Genomic DNA, 16,984 nt, shown 5'->3' with positions numbered 1-16,984 from the left:
TTATTATTTATTTTTACTGTGCACTTTTTTGTCTTTTACTGCATTCTTTTATACTTTTATTCTTGTGTTTTTATCATACTTTTTAAATGGCACTTAAGGAGGACTGCACCTTACAGTTTCGTTGTACTTGTTGCAATAAAGACATTCTTCTTCTTCTTCTTCTTCTTCTTAATTGGAATTCTTCTTCTGGAATTTCTCAATTATGGGATCAATAAAGGTGTATCTTATCTTATCTTATCTTATCTTATCTTATCTTAATAGCTTGTAATGGGACTTATTAAATATCTTGGATAAGACATCTCGTGTCTTGTTTTCCAGGCAGTCTGCATTTCTAGTTTTGCTGTTGGAAAACTGTTTGGAAGTAATAAACATCGAATGACAAAAATAAAGACACCAAAAACAGCTGACACGTAATTTTCCATATTTGTTATTATATAAATCACAAATCACTCCACTGCCACGATAACATCAGGCTGTGAGGTGAAGGAGGAAGCAACACAATCACCAGAATAAATGCTGCAAACCACAGATACATGTGTATATTACTACAAGGCAGATATGTTGAAACTCCTCGTGTACTATGTTTGGTTTGATTTAAGTACAATGTCACATGGTTATAGTGAGGAAAAGATGGTGTTTTGCCTGATGAAACCCAGTTCTGGTGGCAGGAAATACCAGCAGGAAATGCAGTAAGAAACAATCACTTTACAGGGCACTATCTCTGGTAGTGACACAGTGACAGATCACCAAAAACCCAAATGTTTGGTGGCTAAATCCTGCTGAAGACGCAGAGATGACTGACTCAGCTCACACACCAAGTCACTTTAGAAACGTTGATGATGTATGACACATGCAAATGTAACGTAGCTGTGATTTGCAGAAACGTACATTTTCTTCTGGTGTCTAGCAGTGCTAACACATCCTGTCAGTGCAGATCAATATGTAGTGCTTTTCCATTGAAATACATTCTTCTCTCTGTCCTTTGTATATTTTGTCAAATAAACTTTTAGACTGCGGAGAGATTTATAGAGTCCAGACTCAGAGGTGACCCCTCCTTTAATATTATATTTATATGCATTTATAAATAGTTAAATAGATGTTTACTGTCTTCTCTGCTGTTTTTCTGTTTGATTTTTTTAGTTACAATAATTTATTAATTGGAGTTATCTATAAAAATCTGTCTTTTCTAATCACAGTCTCTGCTACAAGACGTGTTCCCAATGTAAAACCGTAAGTGTTGATTTTCCGAGCAGCCCGTGAAGGCAGCACAGTTCCCAAGGAGAACCCCGCAAAGGAGCAGAGCTGCTGTACCCGGGATCCTCCGGTGAAATCCCTCCGAGCAGCACGAGGGACGGACAGAGGAGGAAGCAGCGAGCCGCCGGTGTGAGGTCTCGTGTCGGTGTCGTTACTGTCCGGTGTGCACGACTCCCGGTGTCCGTTAGTCCATCAGATGCCTCAGTGTGAGGACTCATCAACCTGCTGGGGAGCCACACACACACACACACACACACACACACACGGATGGAGCTGAAACTCTGAGTGAGTATCTGAATGATACAGATGATGCTGTGATGTGAATATAGAGACAGGAAATGAAACCTCGGTCATTTCCTCTGTGTTTGACCTGAAGGGTTCCTGCAGGGAGTGTGTGTGTGTGTGTGTGTGTGTGTGTGTGTGTGTGTGTGTGTGTGTGTGTGTGTGTGTGTGTGTGTGATTTTACACTGACATCAGTCTGTATATTCAGGCTCCATGTACAACAGCTCAGTTTGAGGCTGAACTCTGATGACACATTTGCATGTTCTCATCTTCATCATCATCATCCATTGTTTATTCAGGGAAAACTGTGTCTGAGCATGAAACTGTGTTACAGCAGTGATTTAAATACCTGTTGTAACTTGTTCCTTTTATTTGGGGTGAAAAAGTAAAAGCTAATTTACGGAGCTCTGAACTGATCTGAGGAGTTTCAAGGGTTAAAAATTCCTGAGTGTGATGAGAGATGGATTTGAGGAGTGAGGTAGCAGGTTATGTGTTGTAGCAGTGCCTTAAAAACAAAACGACCTTTCACCCTGCAGCTGTCACAGTTTCACTTCATGTCACTGCTCCTGATGTTTTAATAATACAGAAGGTGGAGTTTGTGTCGACATCATTTATTTTACTATTAAATCAACAAGTTTTGAGTTCCTTTGACTGAAATGTATAAAGCTGATTTCACCTGATCAGTTTGCAGCCAGTAAACACACCATCACTGTGCTGTTAACATGGTGTTGGGGCTCAGTGGGCGGAGTGTCCCAGCATGCTGTGAGATTTAAATGAGCTGTAACTCACAGATGTTACCCATCACACAGTGTTTAATGTGTCTGTATGTCTCAGTGGTTCTGATGGGTCACAGCTGATGTTGTGATAAAACACATTGGGCACCATGACCTCAGTGATGTCCCATCTGTGTGGGTATCTGAATGTGTTTTGTCTGTTCCTTCAGTGCAATGCATGGTGGGATTTATACTGTACACTACACGTTTGGACAGCACTACAACATGGTGAAGTCAGCAAACAAAATGGCAACCGCACAAATGTTTGTCTGGACGGCCGACGAGGTGGAGTTGCTACAGTAAATCTACACTATGACGGTGAAGTGTTGATACATTCAACAGGCTGTGCAGCACAAGCAGAGCTCGGGAGTCCGCCATTGTTGTTGTGATGGTCGACTTTCTCGCGCATGCCCAGTGACTGGAACCGCAATGCACATGTGCGAAAAGTCTCCGTTTTCAAAGAAACTGCTTACTGCAAGTTTCCATGACAACGGAGACGCTGCTGTTTCCAAAAGATTGCACTCTGGAACCCATTTACAAAACGTTGTGTTTTCAGGCACCCAAAACGCCGCTGTCATGTAAATGATTGGCCAAAACGCAACTGAAGTTCACTGTTTTCAGTTGAAATCGTTGTGGTATAAACCTCAGAAACAAACTCACCAGCTGACTGAAACACTGAATAAACAGTTTCACATTGCAAATGTTTTTCCAACGCTGCTCCTCACACACAGAGGGGCTGCTAACTATGGTGGCCGATGCGAAAACGTGACTGTCTCTATCTAGAGTCAGTGTGTGGTTTGCCCACTCTGGGCTCCTGTAGAAACATGGCGGTGCAGCCAATGAGGACCTGCTCTCTGTGTAGATATAAGTGTCTCATTTTAAGGTATTATTACAGACACTGAACAGTGTTTCATGTCTCCATCTGCAGGAGGCTGTCACCATGAGAGTCTGTATGTATCAGATATTAGCAAAAAATCCAGTATCATGGATCCCTAATTGATATACACTGCAACTTCTATGAGTCCTGCATCGAGGATGTTTTGTCAACCACTGTTTTAAAGCTTGACACTGAACCTTCAGTCTCAACTTCAGGGACAAACAGCCCTTCAAGAGCTCCAAAAAAATGGAAATATTGGACATTTACAGTTGTGCTGCGAGAGGTTGTGTGACATGAGTGAAAGCTTCAGGAAGTGGGATTGTTTTATTAAAGTCTGAAGTGTCTAAAGTCGGCGCCTGGAAGTGGGCCTGTAGGCTCCCGACCTTGAACCTCTTGTCTCTTGTCAGTTGTCCTCAGATGTAGATTTTGATATCTTAGGTTCAGCTCATAAATACTTAAAGAAACACTGGAAACAGGCAAAGTCCGATGCAATCAAGTTTAATGTGTCAACAGGCTCTAACACATACAACTTAGCGAGTCAGACTCCGGAGTGTGACTGAAAAGCTGCTCTCAGAGCCCTGGCTTATATGCTGGTGGAGATTCAAATGAGTCTCCACCTCTTTTTGCTAATCCTTCCCACTCAAGTCCAATTCTATTGGTGGAAAACTTTCCTTTGTGTCCAATTCTGATCGGGCCCGTTTTTAATGGTGTAATGCAGCCTGGAATTTCCCAAATCTTCTACCCTTAGGTCTGGTTTCGCTTTCACTCTATTTTTAAAAAACATGTGAATTTTGGGGACTTTTTTATATAGTCCTCAGTGCTCTCATTCTTATACAAAGTGAACCTTTAGAACACAATATGTGAATGTGTGTGTGTATTACAACATTTGAGTATGTGTTTCATCATTAAACAAGACATAGTGTGTTATAAGTGTGTTCCTATGAATACTTTGACATATACAACAATGTTTTATCATATTCAGATGCAGATCAAGGAGTCTTATAATGCCTTGTACATGAAACATGATTATATGATCTTTTTGTCTCTTAATCAACTTATGTATCTTAATCTTGCTACTTGATTTGTTGAACACGAACTTTTACACTACAAGTCACATTTACATCTCAAGTGATTTGAAATGGAAAAAAGCAGCAAATCATCTCATTTGAGAAACTCTGATGAGCAAATATTGATATTGGAGTCATTAAAAATGACCCAAGTGATTATCTGAGTATCCAAATCGCGCTTGATTGAATTAATTTTGATTCTCTAATCAAATAATGGTCTCAGACTGATCAGTCGGCCCTAATAGTTAGCTTTGTGTAGCGCGAGGCTGCGGCTGCAGCAGAAATGACTCTAAATAAGTTAATGTCATTACCTGAATCAAAGCAGGGAAACAGCTGTTGGGGTGAACTCGCCTCACCTCTGCAGCCTGGACGCTGTCCTCTCTGCAGGACTGTGACTGTGTGTCAGCTGAGGAGACTTCTGTCTGTCGATGTGCTTGATACTCAGGACAGGAGAGGGTGAGACCACGCAGCAGCTGAAAGATTACTGTCTTTATTTCCTGTGAAGCCATTTAGTAAATGAAACAGAGGCAGTGCTGTTGTCCCTCTGGGAGCCCTGTTGTCTCCCTGTTGTCTCCCTGGAGTCCTGTAGTAACACCTTTTCGGGGATGCCTGGGCTGTGGTGGGCAGGTGCCCCCGGGCTGCGACTGGAACCGCCCCCGGGGCTGATGGGAATGTTGGCTGACGTCCAGACTGCAATCAGATAATGTTAATGAATACGGTAAAATTGTGTTATTTGCATCAGCAGCAGTTTCTTCAGTTTTCCAGGAACGGAAAATCCTCCGGCCGGCTGCACATAAATAGTTGATGAAACCTGAATTAGTTGGAGTGTTTTTTTTCCCCAGGATGAAAGTCACATGACTGGAAAACCATTTGGATTGTCATGGGCGCTCTCACAAAGTCATTCCCCACAGGACGTGTGTTAGTGCGCACTGAAACATGTTCCTGCTTCGCCTGCAGAGTGTTCATTTTGTGTGTGTGTGTGTGTGTGTGTGTGTGTGGTTTAGGCAGAAACGACAGGCCTGTATAACTACCTTAGCAACCCGGTCTCACTCCGTGGTCTCACTTCTGGTGTCAGACACTGACGAAAAAAAGCTGTCTTTTCACATCGGCATGATAGCAATAAAAGTTAAGGCAGCGGAAATCTGAGTAGGCAAGTGGGAGGGCTGATGGATGGGTCCAACAACCAACTTTCACCCAGGAGGCCGGTCTCACTCCCTGTAAGATTGTAAAGCCAAACCCTGTTCTGTTTTTTCTAAACCCAACCACGTGTGTGTGTCAGCTAAACGTAACCACGTGTGTGTTGGCTAAATGTAACCACGTGTGTGTGTCGGCTAAACGTAACCACGTCTGTGTGTGTTGGCTAAAAGTAACCACGTGTGTGTGTCGGCTAAACGTAACCACGTGTATGTGTTGGCTAAACGTAACCACGTGTATGTGTCGGCTAAACGTAACCACGTGTGTGTGTTGGCTAAACGTAACCACGTGTGTGTGTCGGCTAAACGTAACCACGTGTGTGTGTTGGCTAAACGTAACCACGTGTGTGTGTGTGTTGGCTAAACGTAACCACGTGTGTGTGTTGGCTAAATGTAACCACGTGTATGTGTCGGCTAAACGTAACCACGTCTGTGTGTGTTGGCTAAAAGTAACCACGTGTGTGTGTTGGCTAAATGTAACCACGTGTGTGTGTTGGCTAAATGTAACCACGTGTGTGTGTCGGCTAAACGTAACCACGTGTGTGTGTTGGCTAAACGTAACCACGTGTGTGTGTGTGTTGGCTAAACGTAACCACGTGTGTGTGTTGGCTAAATGTAATCACGTGTGTGTGTCGGCTAAACGTAACCACGTCTGTGTGTGTTGGCTAAAAGTAACCACGTGTGTGTGTTGGCTAAACGTAACCACGTGTGTGTGTTGGCTAAACGTAACCACGTGTGTGTGTCGGCTAAACGTAACCACGTGTGTGTGTTGGCTAAATTTAACCACGTGTGTGTGTGTGTTGGCTAAACGTAACCATGTGTGTGTGTTGGCTAAACGTAACCATGTGTGTGTGTTGGCTAAATGTAACCACGTGTATGTGTCGGCTAAACGTAACCATGTGTGTGTGTTGGCTAAACATAACCACGTGTGTGTGTTGGCTAAATGTAACCACGTCTGTGTGTGTTGGCTAAAAGTAACCACGTGTGTCGGCTAAACGTAACCACGTGTGTGTGCCGGCTAAACGTAACCACGTGTATGTGTCGGCTAAACGTAACCATGTGTGTGTGTTGGCTAAACGTAACCATGTGTGTGTGTTGGCTAAACGTAACCACGTGTGTGTGTGTCGGCTAAACGTAACCGTGTGTGTGTTGGCTAAACGTAACCACGTGTGTGTGTCGGCTAAATGTAACCACGTGTGTGTGTTGGCTAAACGTAACCACGTGTGTGTGTTGGCTAAACGTAACCACGTGTATGTGTCGGCTAAACATAACCACGTGTATGTGTCGGCTAAACGTAACCACGTGTGTGTGTTGGCTAAACGTAACCACGTGTGTGTGTGTGTTGGCTAAACGTAACCATGTGTGTGTGTTGGCTAAATGTAACCATGTGTATGTGTCGGCTAAACGTAACCACGTGTGTGTGTCGGCTAAACGTAACCACGTGTGTGTGTCGGCTAAACGTAACCACGTGTGTGTGTCGGCTAAACGTAACCACGTGTGTGTGTCGGCTAAAAGTAACCACGTGTGTGTGTCGGCTAAACGTAACCACGTGTGTGTGTCGGCTAAACGTAACCATGTGTGTGTGTGTGTCGGCTAAACGTAACCACGTGTGTGTGTTGGCTAAACGTAACCACGTGTGTGTGTCGGCTAAACGTAACCGTGTGTGTGTGTGTCGGCTAAATGCAATTTTTATCAGGGCTGTGGCCAAAACTTTCTAAGAAGCGTGATGTCATTTTGGAGAAACTCAAGATCTCTGTATTTCTTCTTGGCTGCAGCCCTGCGTGAGCGGTCATCTCACCTGGTAGAAAGACATAATGCAGAAATGAGTGTAGTGGCACTTCAAGGCTTTTATCTTTCACTGTGTGTTTGAACGTAACGAACGGACTGATGCTGAGCTCAGTGAGAGAAAACACAGCGTAGAGTCTCAGAGAGTTTCCTGCTCAGTGCTGCTCTCTCTCTACATGGAGGTGTATCAGAGAGGTGATGTGATTAAAGTTCACAGTCGGACCTGCAGACTCTCCCAGCTTCCTGCTAGCTACACACACACACACACACACACACACACACAGCCACCTTCAGTAAACAGGAGTCGATTTAACGAGACAGGTCGATCTGTCAGGCTAAGGCAGCAGAAATGCATGGTGGGTACATTCAGGCCCTGCGGGGCTCTGATGCTGATGTGTAGACCTGCGACAGCCATCTTTATGGACTGTTTTTTTTCTGGAGCAACATCAGCTCTGCCTGATGAGCGTAATTACCTTTCATTACCTTGTTTTTTTTTTTAGTCCCTTGACTTCCAGTCACTTCGATCCTAAACAGATACTTCACTGATTTTCAACCAGGTCTGTGTGAGCACGGTGTGGGGAGTGTGTGCAGATGAACCGTGTTCAGGCTCCCGGAGCTCCGCGCCCATCTGCCAGAGTGTCCCTTTAAGTATCAGTCATTACTGTGGTCATTAAAGGATTAAGGTTTTATGAGCAGTTTTTTTACACAGTTTACTAATGAAAAGAGAAGAACACCTCCTCACCACAGTGTGAGCTTCAGTGTGGTTGAAAACTGTGTCACCAGCTCAGGGTGGTCTCTCATGACATGATGCATTTATATTCTGATTATAAGTCCACATAAACACATCTTATAGACAATGGATGAATGATTTTAAGCAGCCCCATCTTGTACGACTCCACCAGTTTCAGCAGTTTTCATTGACCTGAGTCCTCGGAGGGTTCAAACCTTGTCCTGTCTTCAGTCATTTGGAGCTCAGACATCTAAAAAGTGTGTTTAACATCTCAGACTGCAGTTTTGTTTAATGTTCTGTTTGCATGCAATGAAACGAACATTTTAAAAATGTTATAAAGCAGAACAGAGTCAAGATGACAGTTCGTAAAAACTCCTCTCCTCTGGTCTTGATGTCAGTCAGAAGGCACTCAGCCTCCTCAGCTGTGACTAGAGGAATGTCACCTTGACTCAAGAACGCACAGATTACACTTGTATCAAGAAATTAAAATTTCAAAAATGTGTCCTGAATGATACGCTCACTGAAAAAGACGCCAGTCACCAGAGGAAAATGTTGATATTATCTGTTTTTGCATATTTCATATGTATCATATCAACGTTTCTAAAGTGACGTAGTGTGTAATGCTGGCTGCTCTGTCACTGAGGTGTGACGCCTGCCAAGCTGCAGAAAGCTGCAGACCACTGTTAGCAACCAACAAACAACAAAACCAGCTGTTTTATAGCGAGTCATCGCTGCGTCTTCTTGCGGCCTTTTAGCCACCAAACGTGGGTGTTTTTTACAGAGCATTTCCTGCCAGAACAATGCCACAAAAAGCGGTTTCTTTTTTATTGCGACATCATTGCATTTCCTGCTGGGACAGTTCCACTGAAGCAGTTGTGCTTTACTGAGACATCTCCGTGTGTCCTACCTGCATAATGCCACGAAAAAGTGATTGTTTCCAGGATAGTCCCATGAGATGCTGCTGTTTTTTACTAAGACTTCACTACATTTGCTGCTGGGAAAATGCCACAAAATGCATTTGTTTTTTACAGAGACACTGCTGTGTTTTCTGCCAGAATAATGCCACAAAAAAAGCAATTTTTCCTGCTGGGAAAATGCAGCATAATGCGGTTGTTTCCTGCTGGGATAGTGCAATGAAAAGTGTTTTTTTTTTACAGAGATATCACTGCATTTGCCACGATAGCTCCATGAAATGCAGTTGTTTTTTATGGAGACATTGCTGTGTGTCCTGCCTGCATAATGCCACCAAATGTGTTTGTTTTTTCCTAAGACACTGCTGCATTTGCTGCTGTGTTTTCTGCTGAATAGTTCCACGTAAAGCGCTTGTTATTTACTGAGACATCATTGTGTGTCCTGCTGGGATATTGCTCCCAAACTAACCCTTAGTTTGTGTTTCTTGTGCCTAAAGCTAACCACGTGTTAAAAACAGCCTTGTTGAAACAGTAAGTTTCAGTGTTTCTGCTACATAACAACATATAAAGCTAATGTATCTGTGGTTTGCAGAAACGTACAGCGTCACCATTCATGCTGATTGTGTTGGACACAGACTGAAGTAAGAACAATGAATAGAAACAAGAAGAGAACAAAGCAGTAAGCTTCTTAACGATGATAATGGGAGTGTGTTCGAGGCAGCAAATGGAACCTCTGACATGAAACCTGTCGTCCCCTGAGGACCTCCTTTTGTTCCTGTGTCCTGCCTGCAGGATAAACTGTAACACATCCCCTCACGTCCTGTTAGAACATCAGTCACAGCTGCACGCACGGCCACGTGAAGGCAGCATGACCGACGTTGTGTGTGTGTGTGTGTGTGTCTGTGTGTGTGAGACCTGTCCTCCCCCTTTTTACAAACCAACACAATCAACAAAGGCCACAGTGGGTGGATGACAGTGTGGAGTCCCTATCCCAATTATGGACAACCACTAATTACCAGCGGAGTAATTAAGAATCAGGCAGCTGTGGCAACGATAAGCAGCTTCTGGGAGAACACGGAGAAAAACTGCTGCTGGAGGTGAAACTGTTAATTATGGCCTTTTTATTCTGCGTGCACACACACACCCTCCAGATCTCAGAGACACAGTGATTCATCCCAACAGTTGTGATTGATGCAGCGCAGTCTGGATCATACAGAGCTGTTTACTGTGTCTTCACTGAGGGGAGAGTGAAGGCTGGAGTGAGGAAGAGGTAGAGCAGAGAGCACGAAGGTCAGCTGATAAAATGCTAATACCAGCGCTTAGCATCCATGCTCTGTCAGTCTGACAAGGCTGGCTGGGCTGGGCGGCTCAGAGATCTCTCTTCAAATGAACACACACACACACACACACACACACACACACACACACTGTGAAGGACGTGGACAGTGTACCAGACTCCACAAACAAACACAGACCATGAGTTTCTGAACCTTGGGGCCGACGTGTCTCACAGTTGATATGCAGATGAGTCACTGGAGGTTTATCAGCTTCACTTTGATATTTGGTTGATATCATCAGTTTGGAGTGTGTCCTCACAGACACAACATTCAGCAGATACAGATTTTACACATTTTATGTACATTTTTTATAATTAAAGTTGCTGTCAGGCCTGTTTGGTTTCGGTGTAGTTTATTGTCAAGGTGCGGCCGTGGCTCAGAGGTGGAGCAGGTCGTCCACTAGTCTGACGTTCCCCAGCTCCTCTAGTCTGCATGTTGACGTGTCCTTGGGCAGAATACTGAGCCCCAAAGTGCTCCTGATGGCTGCTCCATCAGTGTGTGAGTGTGTGTGAATGGTTACTGAGTAGCAGGTGGCACCATGTATGATAGCTTCGGCGAGTGTGTGTGAATGGGTGAATGTGACTTGTAGTGTAAAAGCTCTTTGAGTGGTCAGAAGAGTAGAAATACAAGTGTGTCTGAGCTGTGCTCAGAGGCAGAAAGTAACTTAGTACATTTACTGTACTATACTTAAAGGGATACTTGAGTATTTTTCAACCATGTTTTTTGGGAAGACAAGTTTTTAAAAATGGTCCAGTGGTGAGTGAGACTGGCTGCAAGATAATCCCTGCAGGCAACTGAGCACCGTCAGTGTACGTCCACTAAAACTGTACAGGCTCAGATTGGTATTATAAGTGTGTGATAACTTACTTAAAGGATCCCTACAGAGACAGACCAAAAAAAAAAAATTTTAAAAATCAGAAACAGCCCCAAAATCACCATCTGCAAACCCACCAGACTCCATTGAAATAAACATTTCAGCCTGTATGGAGCCAGTGTATTTTCACATCTAACTGGATGTGCGTTTTTTTCGGCGCTGTGTTGATGATCTTCATAACTTCCTCCTGGATGCACGATGCTACTACCTGATCCCAACCTCACCTACATGACGTGCCAGAACGTCCCCACCACAGCAGTATAAGAATAAGATAATAAAACCAGGCAGAGGGCGGAGTCTCTGCAGAGAAATACGCAGCCTCACGCTGACAGTGGGTCATAAGTGATGATTGAGACTGATTACAGCTGTAGGAGTCTGTACTTTGTTTATTTGCATACTAAACCTTTAAATGGGTGAAGTTAACTCAACCTCTGCAGGCTGCAGCATCAAAAATACTACTGTCAGCGTTGGAAAAAAGGCTCATTTGTCATGTGAAACTGCTTTAATTAGTGTTTTTAAGGCGTTAATCACCTGCTCTGTTTGTGATGGAGAAGAAGAGACCTCTGTGGATAATTCAGCTCCTGGTAAAAACCTCCTGAACTTTTAACCTTGAAGGAATTCTAACTGGGAGGAGTTTCAGTCGGTTGCAATCTGCAGTCCTCACTGTTAAATCTGACACACTGGACCTTTGAAATTAAGATCAGAGGCTAAAATATGCTGAGTAACCTGGTGGAAACTCTGTCACTGTCACTGATCGTCTCTTCTCTGCAGCTGAAGTTGTTTCTTGCATTAAATTGTCTAAAATCCAACATTTGTAACAGTCTAACTGAGAAACTCGCCTGTTTAGTGTTTAACCTGCTCAGAGGATTCATTTCTAATGTGTGTGTGTAACCTCCTCTAATGTGGCCTCCATCCAATAATACTATAATCTGGACTAACCTGCATAATCCCTCAGGTTCATTAGTCTGGGTGTATTAGCATACAGTAACACAATAGCTGTAATTGTGCCTTGTGATTTGTAATGTAGTGGCAGCTGTAAAGGGTTCAGGTGTAAAGTTTAAAGCACAGTGTGAGCAGAGTGTCTCTCAGGTTAAGAATATAAGTAAAGACGTTAATGTGACCTGACGTGTTTACTGCTCGCTGCGTCCCTCATAACTCACCTGCAAGCTTTGCTCTGAGTCGTGATGTGTTCAGTGACTGTGAGGCAGGTTGTTACTTTGAAGTTACCTCAGCAAACATCGGCAGCAGTTTCCTGTCAGCTCAGTCATTTTTAAAAAACCTGGCTGAGCCTGTGACGAGGTAAAAGCTCCCTCAATGCGTGACCTCTGCTCCACGCATCATCAGGTGTAACCATGAGTGGAGCTGAAGTCGAGGCTCCAGCTGTTCTCACTCTCCACATCCGACCCTTCTCCTTCACTAACAACCATTTGTAACCCTGCTCTCATTTTCTGCACCTCTCCTTTTCTTCTTCTCTCTCTGCGCTACATGCTCTGATGTTCCCGTCTGTCCACACCTTCATTTATCTCGCCACCATTCATCCCTTCTTTCTATTTTCCACACAAAGGAAAAAAAAGGCTCAGCTGGAGATGAATCTGGGCAGATGTCCCAGCTACACACATGTCACATGTAACACATTTTACTCATGATTATAGAGACAGACTGATTTGCTGTGTGGTTTAAACAGAGGTGAAACATTTGTGTTGCTTTAAAGAGTCTTTGCACAGTGATGCAAATTAATTATCAGGACTGTTTTATTGGCAATAATGAATTTACAAGATTTTTATATAAACGTGACGAAGCACGTTTATTCATCAGGTATGATTAGATGTGACGAACAGACGTGCCTTCACCTGCATCCGTCTGTCTGGGTTTCTACGCTGTTCCTCAGAGCTGGGCGACGCCCAAATCTGGAAAAGGAAAACAAAGCAGAAAAAAGTCATATCCAGTTTATTCATATAGCACATTAAAAAACAACCACAGTTGACCAAAGTCAACACAACTTGAAAGAATGGCACGCAAATATGCAACAGTCTGAGATTTTCACTGCATGATAACTGTCTCAGAAAGTATGGTTGTTTCATGGTATGGCTGTGTCCATGTTAGTCACAGTGACACTTAAAGTAATAAAAACAGGAGTTTTTTTGGTTTAACGTTTGCTTTACCACTAAAATTGAATCTTGAAACCGTTTTTTAAAATAAATATATGTGTAAAAATTCTGTGATTCGAGGCTCTCGCTAACGTTAGCTACATAAACATGAACCTGAAGCTGCAGCTGTGAGTCTTTGGCTCCAGTTAGCAGAAGGCTAAACTGTTAGCATCATGTTGTCTCCATGTCTGAAACTCTTCACTGATACTGACACGTGTTTTATTTAGTTTATTGTCAGACTCTCTTTCAGACTCTGTTTGATCAGTCCGTCTCTTTGTTGGGTTGCTCTGCAGTGGAGACAGTTGTTGGCAATGCTGGAGCAGCAACTTTCTCTGCAGGATTCTCCTCCATTGAATCAGAGTTTCACTGAAGAGACGTGCACATGCATCTGTGTTTGTAGAACAGCCAACAGGAACATTGGCATCTCTCTGAAATGATCTGTGATTGGCCAGAGTCTCCTGTCACAGGCTGGACATTTTAACCCCAGCTTTACTTTAGTTCCCAGAAAATTTATGTCAAATTCCATTTAAAGTTCCAAACAAGTTTTTTTTTTTAAAAAAAAGGTGGGTTTGTTTTCCCAAAGTGAGTGACTTAAGAGAAGAGAATTGGAGTTATAGGACCCTTAAAAGAGGTCAACAAAATATAACTACTGAAAAATAAAACTAACAAAACTAGCCTGACAGACTGAGACACTGGAGCAATATACTGACTGACTGATCAGACCACATTAAACACAAAGGGGAGAACTAAACAGACAATAACTAAGACTAACACATAGAAACCCTTAATCCCCCCCGTGATGTCACCGCTCTTAGTTTGGTCCATGCGATGGCCTTCTGCATAAAACCAGGCTCCGCCCTCACTCCAAGCTTTTGCCCAACTCCAACCAGGAAGTGACTTCAGGGAACTCAAAGACAAAGCAAAAGGAATACTAACTTACAAAAGCAAATATCAACATGTCCAAACAGTGTAAACTAAATGTACATGCTTTATTTAGAAAACAGTGTGTTGTCACAGTGCTAATACGTTTTAGATTGAACAAACTGGTGTGTGTATAAATGTATTTAGGAGACTGCAGATGGAAGGTAACTGAACATGTGGTGATGATGAGGGTGAGACCAGCTGTTGTTGCCCCGAGAACACCATTTTGTATGGGGGCCCTGGGACAACACCTGCCTCAGCGGGTACGTCGCCATTTCATGTTGCGCTAAAATGTAACCCCACTTCATCTATGTTCTCAAGTGAAAATAGGCAACATATGACAGTTCACTTCCTCCTCAGAAAAATAATGACGTTAGCAGTGATGAAGACTTAACATAAAATTAGGTACAAAACTGGGTGATAAACATTTTCCATCTTTCTCAGTTGATGTCTTCAAACTATAGTCTTCAGTTTTTGGTGCTCAATCTTAATTTCCTCCACACATGTACACACACACGGTTAACTAAAGCTTTTTATCCAGTGTGCATAAAACAACAGCAGAACAGGAGCTTCAGGACGTCACATCGCTCAACAGAGACGTAAAACGTTTGTTTTTCTTTTTCCTCAGGAATCAAGACTGGAACGACATCAGGACGGCACCATCGGTCTGACAGGGCACTGATGCTTTGAAGGTAAGATTCTAGTTTTTCTGTTCACTATATTAATTTCTGCATGTCATAGTTAAACACTTCACCACAGTTATATTGTAAAACTGCAGCTCCTCCACATGTCCAAGTGTCCTTGAGCAAGATACTGAACCCCAAATTGCTCCTGATGGCTGTTCCATAGGTGTGTGAGTGTCTTAAAGTTGTGTAGCAGGTGGCACCATGTATGTTCGCCTCAGCCAACAGTGTGTGAGTGAATGTGACGCAAAGTGTAACAAGTGCTTTGAGTGGTTGGAAGACTAGAAAGGTGCTACACAAGTGCAGGTCCATCGGCCATTTGATAACTATCACAGCATGATCTCATTTATTTATGTAAAATACTAAGAATCAGCTGGTAAGAAAAGCCTCTCTGACACGTTTGGTTTTCACCTGATCTTTTCTCTATGAAACTGCAACACAGCGAGTTATCTGATGGAGATTCAGACTGGAGCTTTTTCTTAATCTCGTCTGACAACAAGAACCACTCACAGAATCCCTCCCATTGGCTGCCCCTGAAGCAATTAACCATTAGCGCCTGCTCCACAAAAAACAAACGAAAAAAAAGAAACCCCCAGAAAAACAAAAATAGCATCTGACTGAGTGGATTTTTGCCTGAGAGCATTTTTTCTCAGAGAACCAGCAGCCACACAGCGAGGTGTTGTTCTCGCAGATTTCCCATCCATAAAGTGAAGGCGGTGGCATTTTACCGGCAAAATATATTTCTCTCAGAGGAGATTGCTCCCTGTGTGTGTGTGTGTGTGTGTGTGTGTGTGTGTGTGTGTGTGTGTGTGTGTGTGTGTGTGTGTGAGAGATGTGAAGCCCGATGCAGAATGTTAATGAGACTGAAAGCCTCTGTGCGCCTCCAACTGACAGTTTGACAGCTTCTGCGTGTGTGTGTTGGTGTGTGTACATGTGTTGATGTCCACAGCCTTCCTTTAGACGATCAGGATTCAGGTCAGAGCACATTTCCACCAGTAGGAAGGATAATCCTGAAGCAGCTGAATCGGCGTGTTGAGTAAAAAGGTTTGGTTAGTTGATCGGCAGCGTCCCAGAGGAAACTGTCTGATTGGAGAGGCTGAAGAGCCTGAACTCACCGTGTCTGCTTCGCCTTCAGCGCTTTGGTAAAATGTGGATTAATCTGCTGGTCTGCACATCCTCCCTCCTCCTCCTCCCCCCCGCTCCTCTGTCTGTCTCCTCCGCTGACTCTCTCCTCCTTAAAGTGCTGAAACAGCTCTATTACCTGGAGATGCTCTGGTAAAGGTCTCTCCTCTTTTCTCTTTTTATTCTGTCAGATATATTCTGTATTTTTGAGTTGTTTTTGTACAAATCAAGGGTCTAAAGATGGTTGAAAGGAAGTGTTGTATGTCGCATTATATCTGAGACAAATGTAGAATTTTGGGCTACAAACGAAAAGGCTTTACTGGAAATGTTCTCTTGGTCTTTGACCTTGTTTACCTTGGAAATTGTGGTGGTCAGCATTTTCTTGCAGCAGGAAACTCAAGCCAGTGTATGATTGCATGCACCTAACCCTGGTGTCCATCCCCGTGAGTGGTGATGCCCCATGTGGATTATTCTGGCTGTGTGAGGCAGTGCACCATGGGTCAGTGCCTGGCAACCAGACACTTGCTGGCGAGCTCTCCTCCCAGGTCTGGTTCCTGGTGTCCCTCCTCCGAGAAAAGTGCAACATCTCCTGTTTTGCTGATTCTTATAAATCGCTCTGAAGCTGCTTTCACCTTGCCGCGCAGTAACCGACCTGCAACAGCGTTTCCCCAAAAAGCAAAGCATTTTAAAAGCTGCTGCTAAGATGTGGTTACAGCTGTGTGTGTGTTGTAGCATAAATGAGACTTAAAATAAGAGGCTCAGACGTGGAGTTGCACATTTTAGGGTCTTTTAATCTCCAGAGAAGCCAAAGAATTGGTACATCATGACAGTTTTGTAATTCTCTTGTTTATGCTACAATGTGTTAATCCTGGCGATCATCATTTTATCCTCCATCTTGTAAATCAGGATGTAGACAGTAGGATTATGCCGTATACCTACAAAGTAATCCACCTGGAATGTGTGCTTGCACTCATTTGATTAGCCAACACTAGTCCTTAAACAGGAATTGTGCAAATTTGCAGGAAAGT

General features: G+C 43.4%; 1 protein-coding gene across 1 annotated transcript in view; it reads left to right on the top strand.

Annotated features, from left to right (window-relative positions):
* Positions 1-1,283: 1,283 nt before the first annotated feature.
* arhgef49 (Rho guanine nucleotide exchange factor 49) overlaps positions 1,284-16,984 on the top strand; it is an 88,192-nt gene continuing 72,491 nt past the window's right edge. Inside the window, exons 1-2 of the mRNA XM_033612991.2 lie at positions 1,284-1,539; positions 14,780-14,843. The gene's annotated coding sequence lies outside the window, so the exon portion shown is untranslated. The remainder of the gene's footprint in view (positions 1,540-14,779; positions 14,844-16,984) is intronic.

The sequence above is a fragment of the Epinephelus lanceolatus genome, chromosome 14 (genome assembly GCF_041903045.1).
Source record: "Epinephelus lanceolatus isolate andai-2023 chromosome 14, ASM4190304v1, whole genome shotgun sequence".
In the NCBI taxonomy this organism is placed as follows: Eukaryota; Metazoa; Chordata; class Actinopteri; order Perciformes; family Serranidae; genus Epinephelus; species Epinephelus lanceolatus.
The sequence above is the reverse complement of the archived record's forward strand: the minus strand, read 5'-3'. Positions and strand labels throughout refer to the sequence as shown.